The following is an 18,234-nucleotide window of genomic DNA, read 5'->3' as shown; positions in this document are numbered from 1 at the left end:
AAGATTGTGTTTGAATAACGGATGGAATAAATACTTAATTTATCTCCGATTTGGATCAGATTGCATCCGTTGTCAAGTATACGAACACTACCAATGGGTCATGAGAATCAATTAATTGGACTGATCCACCATCCTCTTGATGTTTATCATCCCTCAAAATCACTAGCTTTTGGCTTACTTTCTTGTCATGAAAGTTAAGTTTCTCATACTCGGCTAGAATGAACTCTTAGCGGGAGCTACTGTATATGTAACTTGGCAATTAAAAATGATAAACAGTACTACGGGTCAAGACTGCATTAGGGTGCCATTTTAATTTGGTACTGAAACAGACTTAATAAATAGAGATGGATCTATTTTAATTTGTGCATCATTTTTTTTTTTTTTTTTTGAGCTTTCGGTTCCTTTAAAGGCCAAAACCTTTCAAGAACCTTCATTAAACCTGGCACAACTGTATACAGCAAAATAAACACAGGATAGTTTATTGCTAAACCCTTCAAGATGATGACGCATGTTACAAAGGTTCAATTTGCCCGTTTAATCCATTAGAAACCCTAATATGTTATTACCATTTATTCTTTGCTGCCACAATAATACCACTAACCAGAGAATTTGGGGATAGAACTGACCTTCACAATAAGTATATATGTTAGGTTTTATTTGTTTTTGTCGATATCGGATCACCACGATAAGGACAAATTTTTTTAACGGTGCAGTGGAGTTAACCCTTGAAAACCATGAACCCCCATTAAGACGAAAGATATTCAATTGCTAAATCTAATATGTTTTATTCATGTAATCTTTCTCCAATTTTCCAAGGCAACTCCCTTTGGTGGTGTAAGTGTACCTCAACTCCCTAAACTAAAATGTTGATTGATCTCTGTTAAACTTCACGCGACACAACCTTTTTCCAGGTCTAATTCAATCCCTTCCCTCCTGTATATCAATTTATCGGCCTCGTCCTTTGTGTTCCTATTTGTTCTTCTCTCTCCTTTTCCTCTTCCTTCTTAATAAACTGCAGTTAAATTTCATTGCGTGAATATGTCGTGCCTACACCCTGGATGTTATTAGCATCCGCGCAAATCCTCTAATGCAATTAGTATGGATTTAAGTCGAACCTAGCTACATGATTTCTAATAATAAGTTACTTTCTTTTTTGTGAAACATAACTATCTAAATTCTATGATCTATAATAGCAAGTTGAATTTTCCTAGTAAAAACGTTAAATTACATAATGATCCAAGTCCGGAGGGGATCATCACATCTGAATATACATGGGAACACGTGGGGTAGTTTTCTATCACTCTAAAAAGCCAAATCAAGTACATAAAAGATGAATTATAGCAATTTGTTTTAAAAATTTGGTGATCTCTAATGGTGTTTGACACCTCCATCATTGAAAATTACAACACCTCCAAACCTGCTGATAAAGTAATAAAGTATTGGAAGAAGGGGACTTGAAACCTATACACGAAAGAGGAAAGCAGGTCAAAGTTTCTTTCTCTTGGCCCAGTGCATGACCTGGGAAAACTCAGGTCGGCGTCATTTCCTCTGCTTTCTGAAGCAACCAGGGATGGGGACTGAGAGTATGCAGAAAATTAGATCTACGACGATTCTTTGTCGTCATTGCGGACTGAGAGTTACAACTTACAAGAAGAGTTAGTGGTCTCCATATATCTACCTGCCAAAATTTTTAAAATCAAGTTTGAGCTAATCCTAACCAAATAGTACAGAGTAAATTCATTGCAATGAGTTAACTCAGTTCAGATATATTCTAATCAAAGGGTACACAACATGCACAGCTAAAATTGTAATGAATATTATAGCTGTTGGGAACTTGGAGTGTGTCTTTTAGATCCATTCCCCCAAACTTACTGCAGGTTCAAAATTTTTGATTCAGTTTATCCTGCCGGATTAAAGGAGCCCCGTATGAATTTTAATTTGATAAGGAAACGAATACAAAATGCATGCTTGGGCCTTGGGCAGTAATTCCTCCTCCAGTATTTGCCACTAAAAAGTAGGATTCAAAAGTTGCCAGGTTAAAGGGAAAATTTCAAGAAGAGTACATGAAGTATTGGTCATTCTAACATTTCGTGAATCAACTTTTGTTAAAATCAAAATGGTACATAACTTTCAAATCTCGATTCAAGTTTGGTACATGCCGTCACCTTTTCCGTTAGCCTAATGTAATTTTTTATTTGTTAAAGGGTAATATAGTAATTTTACAGTTTCCTCTCTCTCTCTCCCCCCCCCCCCACAGACCCAAGACCCAACCCCTTTCTCTTCCTCCATGGCCGCGACCACCACATCTCCTCCACCTTCCAAATCCACACCCACGTACCAAACCCAACTCCCCATCTTATCAAACCCAGGATTCAAATAACTCATTTTGCATTATTATCCCTTCTTAATCTCCGAAACCCAACTCCCATCACTACCAAATTCATATATTAATTTAATTATGAAAATAGGATCACCCATCAGTAAGTTGACAACCAGTACCAAATTCATGTGTTAATTCAATTAAGAAACATGAGCTCACATCAATGAGAAGAGAATATGTCCATTAAGTACGATCATGTGAACCCAGAAAAAAGAAGAAGAAAAAGTTGGACCTTTCATGGATTTCAGATATAAAGGAGAAGCATATGTACAGTACTCCTATGCTGAAAAACAACCACTCAGATCACACTGTTACAATAAACAACACCCAATCACCCCAACCTCCATATCCCATAAACTCAAGGAGAAAAAGAAACAAAAGAATGAACAAAATTATTTTCTACACCACCACCTACAACATCAACAAGGAGTCGATCAATTCATGCAATTGAGTTGTCAGGAACTCTTGGATCCAGTATCTAAGCAGTACCCGCTTGGGGGTTCAGCTAGAATTTGCGATCCATCTTCTGGATCAAGTTCCGGCGAGTCAAGCCCAAGGCCGCCATGGAGTATAGAACGACGTCGTCCAGTGAGGAGGAGGGTGGAACTGAGAATGTGGAGGATTATCTCATGGTGTTGTTGCAGATCCCTATGTGCAATGAGGGGCGGCGGGACGAAGCCTTCCGGGGGGTCGAAGATGGCGTCGTATTCGGGATCGTCAGTGGAGAAGAAGGTGGTTTCGATGGGGATGGGGGTCGTGGAGAGGAAGAGACAGATGGGTGGTGTTGGGGGTTTGGGAAAGGAAGTGGTGAAAGGGAGGAGGGAATGGTTGGACGAGAAATAATATGTTTGTTTTAGTTAATTATTAATAATAATAAATAAATAAAAAGAGTTTTCTATGTTTTGACTTATTTGCCCCTAAAAATTTGACGGAAGGTACACTCACTAACGGAACATGTAACGGCATCTCCAACAGACTAGTTAAATTCAAATTTTAGCTATATATAACTATTTTTAAAGCAAAATTCAACTCTAACAGACTAGCTATTGCTAAGTTAAATTTAGCTTTAGTTAAATTGGCTAGCTATATTTAGCTCGAGAATCATGCATAGCTAAAGCAAAAGTTATATTCCTCTCTCCTCTTTTGTCCACATGTCTGTTAATGATTGGATAAAATAAAGTATATTATTTATAAATAGCTACTACTGCTGGAGCAACATTGTTAAATCAATAGCTATATTTCACAATTTTAGCTATATTTAACTACAAAATAATTCCTATTGTTGGAGATGCTCTAACGGCATGTACTTAAATTGGGTAGAAATTTGAACTTGATGTACCGTTTTGATTTTAACAAAAGTTGATTGAGGAAAGGTTAGAATGGCCAATACTTCATGTACTGTTCTTGAAATTTTCCCCAAGTTAAAAAAAGAAAAAGTATATGACATAGTCCCACATATTCACCAAGCCTAATATGCTGTTCTCTTGTCACCCGTCTCCGTCTCCGTCTCCAGCCAAATCAAATTCATCATAGTAGCATGCATCAGCATTTCTAACTGACCTCCATTCAAACATTGTTACTTAATGTCACCGTTGAATTCTTGGCATCCCATTCACTTAAAATAGAGTTGGATCTTTAGTCTGGCACTCTCACACAAAGTCATACATCACACCTAATTGTTTCACGAAAAAGGAACATATTAAAGGGGCTTGTTTCCAATCTAGTTTGGCCTCTCACTGATCTGCTATCTCTACACTATATATATGAATGTTTATCCCAGTCTCCTTAATCGCCATACAGAAAAGGCATACGTCATTTTAATCACCAGGTGAAACTTAAGGCCTGAGCAGCTTCATTGCAGATCACAAAACTCCTTGGGTCAATGGTAATACTCTTAGTGCGATTATGAGTTTGGTATATCCCCACAAGTCGATCCGATAACTCAAACATGTTATTTCTAAGGCTGCATTAGAATTCAACACACTTTTCAGCATCAGTGAACCAGGTATATATATTAACAATTCACCACCAAATTAAAAGCATTATTCAACCAACCTTATGATTATGAATTGTGCATCCTTTGTCTGGTCCTTCACGTAATGACCGACGATGGAAACATTCTTAAAGTCTACATTGAATTTCCAAAAGAAATCAAGAGAAATGAGTGCTGGCCAAAAGAATGAAAACAGACTAAATAAATTCAGATGATAACAACAGGAATTCAGCTCGAAAGTACCTAAGGCAGCATCAATTTCATCCATCACATAAAGAGGTGTAGGCTTGTAATGATGCAGTGCAAACACAAGAGCCAATGAGCTCAATGTCTGCAAGATGCAAGAGGACCGAAATTAAACAGTTTCAATGACTTGTCTAGATGCGCATTGTTTAATTTTTATTCCAATAAACAACCAGTCAGCACAACTAAGAGTTACCTTTTCACCACCAGATAAGTTTGAAATATTCTTCCAACTCTTCTTTGGTGGTCTAACGCTGAAGACAACACCTTCAGAGAAAGGATCCAAGGAGTCGACTAGCTCAAGCTCTGCGTCACCTCCCAGCGTGATCATCTATACGTGCACATATGACAAAAGAGAGAAAATGTAAGCCTGCAACAAACAATGTCATTTTTCTTACCAAACTGAAGAAAGCAACCAGCAGTAACATACCAACATGGAGGTTTATCCCAATCAAACAATCAAGTCAATCAAAAGCATTCCCAAGTGAGCATTTGCTACTGGTTACCAGAGGGAAAGTGACCCCTATGCTAATTCAAAGTTTCAAACTGTTCAACATGCTCAATTGAAGACCAGAGGACCGGAATAAAGATACATACGTGTGTATATACACACACACACACACATACCTCTGTGTGTGTGAGAGAGAGAGAGAGACCTGATACATTTCTTTTAACTTCAAAGATATTGCATTAAATCCTCCCATGAAGTCATCCAACCTAGACAAATCATATTCATTTCAGACGAGTTATTACTTCAAATATTACAGAGCATGCAACCATAAAATATAAACAAAAATGTGACATGCCTCTTGTTTCTCAATTCATCATACTGCCTCTTTATGTCATCACGCTGTTTTGTGATAATACTCAGATCCTCCACTCTTTCGTTATACAATGAGACCTTTCTCTGGTACCTATCAAATTTAAGCAATTAGAACAGCTTCGCATCATATAAACCAAATCAGCTTAATTTTCCACTGAAAATAACGACAGCACATACTCTGAGATTGAATCAAGATTTGGATTCATCTCTTTCATTTGTGCTTCTAGAAGTGCTGCTGTTTCAATGGCCCTTTGAAGGTCGCAACAACTATTAAGATGTTCATCTGCCAAGGTTGCTTGAACCTTTTCAGATTCCACTAAATCTTTCTGAATTCTGCAAACATAATGTAGTATTAATAATTTTAAAATCATGAATAAAGCATTCTGAATAAGTATTTCCTCAGATCCACTTACTGATCCATATGCTTTATAAGGGCAGTTTGCAACTTATCAAGCTTGTCCTTGTAAGCCTTCCACTCAAATTTCAGATCCTTGTATTTCTTCTTCATAGCTTCTAGTTCAAACTCAGCTTTATCCTGTGACATTCAGCAAGGAAATTTTCATCATGTTAATTGGAGAAAAGATCCGGCCAGCATAAATAGATTATTAAGAGAGAGAAAAAAAATACACACACACAAAAAAAAAATAACAGCATACTTCTTAGTACCAGATCGATACTATGCCACACATAGTAATCATGATCGACGAAGAAGCAAACGGCGAATAGTACCAGTTAGTACTAAGCGCCACTTACTAATTCTATGGTTCTGCTCACTGCACTGCAGATCATACTCAAGTACTATTATGGCGTAGTTACCACCTCTGGCATGTCAAAATCGTATCAACTGTGGTCAGATAGAATGATTTATGGTATCTATATGCAATTTTTCATTAGAGTACCTCCATGCCCGCAATTCATAGTCTTTTTCATATTGCAATACTCAGATTTTGCTTTATCCAACACAGCTTTATGTTCATCAATCAGCTGCACAAGACCAGAAATATGATATGTCAGATTTTTATTTATCTAAAAAATCCATATTGTCATCAATCAGCCGCACAAGTTTCAAATAAAACAAGCTAATAAGAAAAGTGAACCTTCTGTGTTTCCTCGTAGTTCTCTTGAACTAGAGATGCCTTCTCTTCCTTTTCTTTGAAATTGGCACATAACGTTTCGTTCTCCTTGTTATGTCGTTCATACTTCTTCTTTGATTCTTGAATCGCTTTTCTCAACTCCTTTATAGTTTGCTGGCCAGTCTCAATCTGGACTTTGTGGTGGTTGAGTTCAGTGTTCTTTTCATCAATATCCTGACAATTGATTGGGATGAATTAGGATAGACACTCCATAGCTAGGATAGTTCATAGTGATGCAGATACTTACGGACTTAATCTTATTGACCTTTGACTTCTGTACTTTTAAACTTTCACCACCAGCATTTTCTATGTTATGCTGAAGCTCCAGGACCTAAAATAAGAGAGAAGCAGTAATGGTCAAGCACTCGAAAGAAATTGAACATTTGTGTTACATTGTATTCTAGTTCCAGTCATTCCTGACTCATAGAATTAAATCACTATGTAGAAACTAGCTTTACAGGTGCACGGTATTTCAACATGATGAGGCCACTACTTGCAAGGACAAAACTGATAAATGAGTTCCTCACCTTTTCCTTAAGCTGCTTAGATCCTTGGATGAGTTCGTCGATCTTATTTCCTTCAGCAGAAATGATACTAATCAGTTTTCTTAGCTGATCAACCTCATCCTTCTTCGGCTGTGATGCAGCCTCCAAGGAACCAATTTGCATTTCAAGATAACTATGTTGTGAATTCAAACTGTCAATCTGTTCAAACAAAAATTTGTATTAATATAGCTTCTCAAATATACACAAGGTTCAACAATCCAGAATTACCTCTTTCTGGCTTTTAGCTAATTCCAACTCCCAGTGTGCAATTGCATCTTCAGAGGCTTGATATCTCTTTGCTGCATCAGCAATATGTTGGCGGATATGGTTTAATTTATCAGTCATGCTGGCAAGCTCCCTGCTGGCATCTGTAACAGCTTCTTCTGACACTACAGTAGTACATCTATATCGGCCAATCTTACCACCACATGGCTTACTTCCACCACCAGTCATAGTACCAGATATTTCAAATAGTGCACCATCAAGTGTTACCGCTCGAAATCTGGGGTTTCCTCCATATGCAATACGTGCTGCCTAAAATTGGAAAAAACATCCATGTAAATTGCTGATTCTATCTGTCCCAGAAAAGGGGGATCAATAACTAGTTCCAGAAGAAGTTCAAAACTACTTGACATTGTAAGAAATCAATGCACTGAAAAATTGAAACCTCCCTGTCTGCGTTTAAACTGTATGAATGCTCACATAAAGTATGGACCGTATTACAAAGCTAAAATGGCCCCAAGACATAAGCCACCCAAACACTACTTCAGCCAAAATGGCTGAAAGTTTCATGTTTGTTGTGGAATCAAATTGTGCAAATATAAAATAACAAAACAAACTTTTCAGACTTAACAGAGTAATTAAATGGCAGTATATAAGTACCATCTGAGCAATCCAAACCAAGACTTTGGAAAGTCAGAAATAAGCTCATAAGCCTCCAGTTCAAAACAAAAAAATTACACTAAATTAAAATAAAGTTAAAAATGGAGCCCTTTGGTTCTGAAGTTATGCTCAACTGAACGGATACCATAAGATCAATACATGTGGAAGTCGAAACATACCTGATCTAGATCTTTAGCTACAACGGAATTCTTCAATGCTTCAAAGAAAGCAAGTTTCATTCTCTGGTCCTCAACCCTAACTAGATCGAAAAGGCGTGGAACTCCTTCTGGAGTTCTTACATTCTCCTTCCTCACTGGTAAACGATCAGTGATCTTTTCCTGAGTTATTAAATGCATATGAAGTCAGAGTTCCACTACTCACGAATAAAACTGCAAGCTGTGCATACAACCAATACTGCATAACACAAATCTAGAATGTTTTGAAACAACTATAATTTTCCTCGATCTAAATGATGATATGCAACTCTGGTAGCATCTTCAGTAAGTATCCAGTCCAAAGACTTTTGTATGTGGCAACTCGCTTTGTGTTTCTCTTTGGTGCATGTATGAAAAGCTAGCCTAAGACATCTGAAATATTTCTGTTTTAATGAGTCATCAGTAACTAAACTAGAATCTAAGATAAGAACATTCACCATCAATAGCACCTAAATCGCCCAGTCGGCCATGTATTCCCGGTATCCGGTTGGACAACTTAGCATGTAAAATTGCTTTTAAAAGTCTTCCCCTACTCTTTTCAGAATCCAGAAGATGCTTGAGTTCTGCAACCTTCTGTCTTGCAGCTTGTTCACAAGGTATGAGAGCTTCTCGTTCTTTGATGTATTCCTGCAAGATTACCTTTTCTTACTGCATGCCTTTGTGCAAAGTAATAATCAAAAGAAAGAGCTAGTGAAAATTCAATTATGAAAAAAAATAAAAATACAAACCTGTTCGGCTTTACGGTATTCCGTCCTTTCGAACTTGCTCTTTTCTAGCTCACTCCGAATTTTTGTAATGTCTGCAGTTTTTGTTTGTATCAGTCCCCATATATCATCCATCTGCTTTCGAGCGTCTTCAAAAGCTGCACGACCAGCTTGATGCTGAAACAATTAACAATTTCCTTGAGCCATATACTTGAAATCCTTCTCAACCCAAAATGTACAAGTTCTTCAATCCAAGGAGCGATACAAAAAGAGCTCTCTTAGATTTTAGACACAAGAAGATTGTCATTTGATATAATCTTCAAAAGAGAAGAGACACTTAGCATACCTAGAGATGCACAGAAGGTTATAATTGAAACAATCTCCATACTAATATAGCAATCTCACCTTTTCATCCAAAAGCTTGCGTTCAGTATATGCAACATCAAATTTCTTCCGGTGCTCAATCAGTTGTTTTTCCCAAGGTTCTAATCTGGAACGAACTGTTGTAAGCTCACAGCAATATATATGTTTCGGTATCCCCTGCATGCAAGAGGAGGAAAGCACGTAGCATATTAGAAAGCTGGCACCATGCAAAGAAGACTTGATATCGACAATGTTGAAAGTTTTACTAACTTTTAAAAAGTTAGGATAGTTCCACAACCAAAGATGAAACATTATATAACAGAGATTGGCAAAAACACATAAGCATCTACATCAATTAAGCAAGCAGGAGTCATGCCCTGGTTCTTTGCCATTAAACCATAGAGATGCAAACCAAAACCTGACAATAACTTTTAGATCTCAACAAAGTTTAAAAGTTATGCTAGCCTTCAAAAATCAAACCAAGCGCGTCGTGATACAATCAAAGAAATTTGAAACTAGGGTAAAAGTGTTAAAAAAAAAAAAAAAAAAATCCTAAATTCAATTGAAATTGCAAAATAAAATAAAATAAAAAAATCAATGACAATAATAGTAATTGGAATTGCAGAGAGAGAACCTTTGGAATCCTCAATAATTTCCTCCAGGACTTTTTCTTCATCCAACAAGAGTTTTTGCAGTTGGCGAATACTTTTCTCAAGTTCTGGGATCTGACTAATCGAGTTCTCACAGTCCCTCTCTCTGTCACTAATCTTTAATGAATCCTGCAGTTGAAGAGAAATGTTATGATTTGTATCTGTCTTGACTTCAAGTAAAGAATGTATTCCGTTACCTTTTCAAGTTTTTCATCGAGTTTCTTGATCTTCTGCTCCACATATTGCAGATTCACCAGAGATTTTGCACGCTCCTTTTCAAGATGCTTAAATTCATCCTTATATATGTTGAGGGCGATATATAATTCCTGGTTCATTCAAATGAGAAGACAGAGTTTAGTATGTCTTGACAATTGAATTGACATACATGGTTTCTGACAACAACAAATCCATGAAAACCAAACCTCTTGTTGTTTCATATGCTTATCGTACGCAGATTCAAGCTCCTTCAGTGCATTATTACGCTCCTGGATCTTCTCCCTGAAACGTTAACCAATATCGTGATTGGAAACAAGTTTTGAACCAACTCCATACTAGCATCACAGAGTTTACCTATCGTTGTTCAGATTTTCTTCTAAGCTGGTTATATTTTCCTGTAGATCAAGCATTTTGGCAGAGGTATCTTCATGAGCCGGTTTTGTGGCTTTCTCTTGCCACTTTTGAAGTGACGACTCTTTCAGCATGTAAGTTTCCGCTTCATTCTTCCCATCCTGTTTCATGAGCCATGACATTTATCAAAACAAGACCAATGGAATGTATAAGGAGGTGTAAATCTACCCACGTGCAACTGTATGTACCTCCAAGCCATCTCTTTCTTTCTCTGCCAGCTTAACCATTTTGCACGACACCAGATCTTTTCTCATTGAGGGACTCTAGCCTATGAGATCAATGAAAACAATCATGCAGACTAATTAGGAAATGGGAATTCAATATCAAGAACCGCTGTATGTATGTCCTCTGAGTAACTATGGCGCAGCAAAGTTTACATTCTCCGGTAACCAGAGATCATAAAGTTCTGTTTTAGAAAAGTAATGAAATGCAAGTGGTTAAGTTCTCTCAAGTCAGGTAACTTTAGCATGAGTATGTTTACCATCAACTTACTATTTGATGCTAGAGTGCAATAATCATTCATCTTTTCTGTAAAACAGTCATACATGTGAGATTTTTCCTTTACTGTTTCATTTCCTAGACTAGGCAGCAGAGAAGCATGATTGAAAGTAGAGTATGGTGCAGATGAGCAGGATTAACATGTAAGCTTTTCAATGAACTAGAGCATACTCTTGATAAGATTCATCAATTTTTTGGACATATTTGCTGGTCCCAATAATGTCCTCAAGGTACTCGAGGAAGCCTTCATCCTGAGATCCTTGAGCTTTTGGCTTCATGAGTGAGATCTGCTCAACTTCACCCTGATGAGTAACCAGAAGGAAACTGTTAATATGGCGAGACAATCTGAATCAAACTTGATGAACTGCATATATGTCAAATATCAAACCTGAAGAATCAAGAAGCGATTGTTGTCCAGGTCAACTCCTTTCCCTTTCAGATTCTTGGTAACTTCAGTGAAATTGCTTGAACGATCATTGATGTAATACTTGGAGGAGTTATCCCGATACGCTACCCTAGTGATTACAAAATCACTTCCTGGAACAGCTTCAAAGTTCAAACGTCCCATCATCCTGATCATAACGATTTCAAACAAAAAATCATGAAACTGATTTTGTAAACAGCCTCCCACCTAACGGGTTCTTAAATTTGATCACAACTAAATTTATTCATTACAGATTGCACAAAGAAAGAAGAAGCAAAAGTGAAAAGGTTAAAATTACCAAATCCATGATCTCCTGGAAATGAGCAGAAACTCCAGCACTATCTATATTCTGGCAATTAGGGGAGTTATGAATGAGCTCCGAAACTCTGTTAAGTCGCATCTAGACAATTACATTGCACAATTAGGTTTTAGAAACATAAAAACAAAATTGAAATGAAAATGAAAATCGACGCTGATATACCTGCTTAGCTCGTTTTCCGAATACAAAGAGCATTGCATCTATAACGTTGCTCTTCCCACTCCCATTAGGTCCAACAACAGCAGAAAAGCTCTGAATCCAATCCAGAGCCAAAAACAAGTAAATAAACACATTCAACTCTTCTAAATTACAATATATTGCAAAATTAACAGGAGTGTTTGAAGAGAATTGTAAAACCCTAACCTTGTGGAAAGGACCAACGCGCTGTTCCCCGGCATAAGACTTGAAGTTCCTCAAAACCATTTCCCTGATTGTTTCTGGTGGCTTTCTCCGGGTACCTCACACAGAATGCTATACCGTCTGGGGTACCGATGCACCTCCTAAATCCTGTGCCAAGAACACACGCTTAGAGGGGTAAACCGTACCGGACGGTTTACACCTCTCCGATGCTTGAGTGAGAAGCTAATATGGATGTATAGTAAGTAAATAGTAGACAAAGGAGTTATTACCCGTAAAAGGTGGTTGTGCTAATGCCCTTATACTCGAGCATGTGAAGGAAGTCTCCCCCATCCTCGATGTGGGACACTAGTTGTTCTTCTGATGCCATATCAGTCCTCCTGTTGTGTAAATAGTTGGGCTGTGTTGGCCTTGCCCAGGGCCCTGGGTGCCCGGGGTGGCATCCCAAATGGGCCTCGCCATGGTGGGTCGTGAACCCGGCCCATGGTATAGTACATGGGAGTACCGATGGGGCCCAGCCGATAGTGCCAAACTTAGTTGAGACTTCCCTAGTATGTACAAGTCCCCCAAGTTCCCGTTCAAGATGTTTCTTGGGTGGGGACTTATTATTGTCTCGGAAGTTTGGCACTAGTGTGCCTATAGGGAGTCCCCCAAGTTCCCGTTCAAGGGATATCTTGAGCGGGTTACGCTGTAGGTAGCTAATCTACACGATGCGATAGGGTGAGGGTTGAGCCTCCGGTACCCAATGGGGTAGAGGATGTGAGTCTCCAGTACCCAATGGGGTAGAGAGAGGACATGGCTCTGATACCCGATGGGGTAGAGAGAGTTGGATCCTCCGGTACCCAATGGGGTAGAGGATGTGAGTCTCCGGTACCCAATGGGGTAGAGAGAGGACATGGCTCTGATACCCGATGGGGTAGAGAGAGAACTTGGCTCTGATACCCGATGGGGTAGAGAGAGTTGGATCCTCCGGTACCCAATGGGGTAGAGGATGTAATTCTCCGGTACCCCAATGGGGTAGAGAGAGAACATGGCCCTGATACCCGATGGGGTAGAGAGAGAACTTGGCTCTGATACCCGATGGGGTGGAGAGAGAACTTGACTCTGATACCCGATGGGGTAGAGAGAGTTGGATCCTCCGGTACCCATTGGGGTAGAGGATGTGAGTCTCCGGTACCCAATGGGGTAGAGAGAGGACATGGCTCTGATACCCGATGGGGTAGAGAGAGAACTTGACTCTGATACCCGATGGGGTAGAGAGAGTACATGGGTCTGATACCCGATGGGGTGGAGAGAGTTGGATCCTCCGGTACCCAATGGGGTAGAGGATGTAATTCTCCGGTACCCAATGGGGTAGAGAGAGAACATGGCTCTGATACCCGATGGGGTAGAGAGAGGACTTGGCTCTGATACCCGATGGGGTAGAGAGAGTTGGATCCTCCGGTACCCAATGGGGTAGAGAGAGAACATGGCTCTGATACCCGATGGGGTAGAGAGAGGACTTGGCTCTGATACCCGATGGGGTAGAGAGAGTTGGAGCCTCTTGGTACCCGATGGGGTAGGCGGTGCATGTCAGCCACGTGGGGCATACTGAGTTGTGCAATAAATGCCCGTCCCCTCAACTGACGGTTTTCGAGACGTGGGACACGTGTAGTGATCCTGTGGTTGTGGGCTTTTCGGCTTCAACGGCCCTGATGCTTTGGAGATTGAATTTAAGAGGGAAACAGACTGTTTTCCTTCTCACTTTCTCCGAAATTCTGAGAACTGAGCATTCGCGTTTTGCCCTCTCACCTCTTGTGCTTCTGTTGCTGTGGCTGTGAGGAGTGAAGACGAAAGCTTTAGCTAGATTAGCGACTGCCGGAAAAGAGGTAAGAGAATGTGGTTTGGTTTTTTTTTTTTTTGTGTTTCTGTTTGGCGTGGGTTTTGGGCTGCTTCGATTTTGCCTGTGTTTCTGGGTTTTGCGTTGAATTTCTGGGTTTGCTTTGAATTTCTGGGTTTTGCTTTGAATTTCTGGGTTTGCTTTGAATTTCTGGGTTTGCTTTGAATTTCTGGGTTTTGCTTTGAATTTCTGGGTTTGCTTTGAAGTGGGGAGTGATCCGCGCTTCAACGTGGTCTTAGATCTGGTTAGGCTAACCCTTGTGCTTCTGATTCCAGATATAGCGAGTTTTGAGGTTTCCGGTATCGTGATTAGGATGGAATCAGAAACCAAGGGTGGGGATACGGGATCGTCATACCAGTCGTCTGCCAGGCAAGCTGAAGTGGATATCGATCGGTACCTAGCTTCAGTAGGTCAATTAGCAGAGAATACCGGGTCCTCGACGAGGGTGTTCTCGGAGAGCAGTGAGGAGTCCGACGAGGGTGAGAGCGAGGATGGATCTGTGGAGGCCCCCGTAGTCACGGTGGCAATCCCGGAGGGCATACCGAAGCCTAGGTATACGCTTACGGACGGGACCGTATGCGACGAACCCGGGAGAAGTATGACGATGAAGGAGATCATCGCCATGCGACTGAAGTGGGGAATACCGGACGCAGTAGAGCTTAGGCCCCTTAAGGAAGGAGAGATGGCCGCGAATCCTGCCCCGGGGTGGGTGGCGCTGCACGAGAACCAGTTCCACCAAGGGTTATCGCTACCGCTGCCCCGGTGCCTACAGTATCTGTTGCGGATGCTGAACCTGTCACCGGGGCAGTTGACCCCGAATGCCATTCGCCAAATATATAGTATGATGGCCATGTGGGACTTGTGCCAACAAGGGTGGCCTTCCGTAAATGAATTCCGCGCGGTACACAGGATCCTGTACTCAAGGAAGCTGTCATGTGCGGGTACGGTGACATTTGCCGCTAGGGATTACGAACCATTAGTTACCGACATGCCCTCGTCGATGAGCAAAAGGTGGAGGAATAAAGTGTTTCTAGCTGGTGGGCGATGGCAGATTAAAAATAAGAAGTGGAATCTGACCGGTACTTTCCAAGCAATCGGGGACCAGGCCTACACTTTATCCGAGGTGGAAAGGAAGAGGATAGCCCGGGTATACGCTGTTTGGAATGAGAAAGAGAGGAGCTCTTATAGATTTATCCGGCACTCTATTCTTTATAGGCTAGGGCTAGGATGGCTCCCTGGTGAGGCTTTTTTTTTTAAAAAAAAAAAAAACCTTTGGCTTCTTTTGTTTTTTTTTTTTTACTAACTATGGAACTGATTGCAGTGAAAGCACCGAAGAGGAAACCTCGGAAAGGCAAAGAGGAGGACAGAATGGACGATAACCAATTGATGGATATGCTGATGAACCAGGGAGAAGACGCCCTGCACATTGAGGTCGACCTAGGGTCGAAGGCTACGGGTCGGTCCATTGAAGAGACCCTGCTGGAGATCACTGACGCGGGATATGGGGAACCTGATCCCAATGCTCCCGCGACTCCAGTCGAGCAGCCTTCTGCCGCTGACATCATCACAATAGCTGATCCCGGAAGGGAGAAGGTACCGCCCGCCGTGTCCATTTCTTCTCGGTCCACTGGGAGCGACGAGGCCCTGCTTCCAGGGGAGAAGAAGAGGTCACACAGGCACCGGCACCGAGGTGATAAACAGGAGGTTACCTATACCGGCCGGGATGTTAAAGGATCCGGTGCGAAGAGGCAGAAGAGAGAACTTCCGGTACCCGAAGCGTCGCCGTCACTTGGCCTACTGGCTCCTGCCATTCCGGTAATCCCCAAGAAGCCCATCAAGCAGCTGCTGAGTGAGTATGGGGTTGCTGATGAAAAATTCGTGCGGTCCATGCTTAGCGATCTGAAGGATATTGACCTCGACCGGGTGCGGGCCAAGGACAATACCCCCAAAGAGAATCGCCGTCTCGCCCGGGAATCTATGATGCGGGTACGGGTTTGCTTCACTCTTGCGATCGGTACTTACTGTATATATATTTTAACCGGTGTGTTTGCAGGCACTCTTCAATGTGTACGCGGTTGATGCCAGCGAGGAAGATACTCAACTGAAGGAGGAGGTTAGCAATCTCTCCGGGCAGGTGAAGTATCTGCATGGTGAGAAGGCCAAGCTGGAGAAGGAGCGGGATTCTTTGAGGCAAAAGATTGAGTCCTTGACTCCACTGGTTGCCGAGATGGACGCGGCAAAGCAGCGGATCGCGGAGCTTGAGGGTGAACTCACCGAGGCGCGGGATGAGGTAAAAAATGCTCGGGACTCTGAGAAGGATGCTGCAGAGTCTGCCACATCATGGAAGGAGAAGGCAGACTACCTGGAGGAACGTCTTCCCGTGGAGAAGCGCGAGGCCGTGGAGGAGTACAAGGCTTCCGAAGAGCTTATTGCGATGCTAGCTGCTGCCCAAGACAAGGCTGTTATCATGAAGTTCAAGGAATGGGTGGCGGCCGGGTACTTGGATGAAGCCAAATTCAGGCGGGGCCTTCTCGAGAAGAAGAAAGAGAAGGTGGCAACCAAGTCCGGTGCTGGTGGATCCCAAAGTACCGGTGGCAAGCAGTAGTGGAAATTACCATTAACTACTTTTTTTTTTTTTGAAATTATCCTTTTCTTGAACAATGGCGTGATTCCTGTGCTTGGTAGTCCAGGCTTTTTGTGAATGGAATTTTTTGAACTTGAATGGGAATTGGAAAGGGATTAAAATTTCTAGGATTTTATACCTTGCTTTAAGCGTTTATTTGCATCACTTATTACCGGAATAGAGTAATTGACAACAGCTATGTCCGGGAATGCCCGGCGTAGGTAAAAAAAAATGCTAGAAATGGTCTGAATAATTCATTTTTCCATTCAAGTACCACATGGTGGTTAATACAGAATGAGTACCCGATGGGTAGCTTGCCATAGCTGTATGGTCAAAAAGCAAAAGCTAGGACAAGATGCTCCCGGAGCTACTTGTAATAGTACCGCAGGCGCTGGGTATTCCATGGATGCCGGGATACGACTCCGTCCATGTCCCGGATAAAAAAGGTTGCGGGGCCTACCTCTTCAATGATCTCGTAAGGGCCTGTCCAGGATGGATCCAGTCCCCGGGGTTCTGGGTAGACCTGCTTCATGACCCAGTCCCCCAACTTCAGTGTGCGAGATTGTACCTTGGCATCGTAGTAGCGAGCTATCCTCCGCTTGTTAGCCAAGTTATGCATGTGTGCCACATCCCTTCGTTCCTCTAATAAATCGGCATCGAGTTGTAGGCCTTCCGAGTTGGTACCCGCATCGAAGTATTCGATCCGGGGACTCTGGACCTGTGTTTCAATAGGGAGTACCGCTTCTGTCCCGAAAGCCATGCAGAATGGGGTCTCTCCGGTGGCCTCTGTTGCCGTGGTCCTGATAGCCCACAACACCTCCGGGAGTTTAGCAGCCCAAAGTCCCTTGGCATCGTCGAGCTTCTTTTTCAGTATCTTCTTGATAATCTTGTTGACAGCCTCGACCTGACCGTTGGTCTGGGGGTGGGCCGGGGATGCATATAGAATTCTGGTGCCCAGGTTCTCTGTGTAAGCCCTCAACTCATCATTGTCAAACTGGGTACCATTGTCCGTGATTATGGTGTCCGGGACTCCAAACCTGCAGTAGATGTTCTTCCACAGGAAATTTTTTACCTTTTCCGTGGTGATGGCGACGAGGGGTTCGACTTCAACCCACTTTGTTTGATAGTCCACAGCGACGATGGCGTATTTGAATTGTCCCACTGCAGTGGGAAGTTTACCAATCAAGTCCAAACCCCACTGACAGAACGGCCACGGTGCCAGGAGGATGGAGAGAGCAATGGGCGGTGCCCTTGGGATATTTGCATACATTTGGCACTTGTGGCAAGAGCTGGATATTGTTTGGGCTAGGGCCGACATGGTTGGCCAGAAATATCCTGCCCTTAGGGTCTTGTGTGCAAGAGACCGGGCTCCGGCATGGTTACCGCATACACCAGCATGTATGTCCTTCATTATCTTGTGACCTTCCTCCGGTGTTACACACCTCAGACTGGGGAAGCAGTGGCCTCTCCGGTATAACTTGCCATTCATGATCGTGTATCGAGCTGACCTTAACTGCAGTCTTCTGGCCTCGACCTTATCATCCGGTGCCAGGCCGTCGATCATGTACTTCAGAAT

At 41.9% G+C, this 18,234-nt stretch overlaps 1 pseudogene; it reads right to left on the bottom strand.

Annotated features, from left to right (window-relative positions):
* Positions 1 to 3,697: 3,697 nt before the first annotated feature.
* On the bottom strand, positions 3,698 to 13,928 carry LOC133744480 (structural maintenance of chromosomes protein 4-like; annotated as a pseudogene).
* Between the last annotated feature and the right edge of the window lie 4,306 nt (positions 13,929 to 18,234).

Source organism: Rosa rugosa, chromosome 4 (assembly GCF_958449725.1).
Source record: "Rosa rugosa chromosome 4, drRosRugo1.1, whole genome shotgun sequence".
Classification (NCBI taxonomy): Eukaryota; Viridiplantae; Streptophyta; class Magnoliopsida; order Rosales; family Rosaceae; genus Rosa; species Rosa rugosa.
Note: the sequence above shows the minus strand (reverse complement) of the source record. Positions and strands in the feature narration are given on the sequence as shown.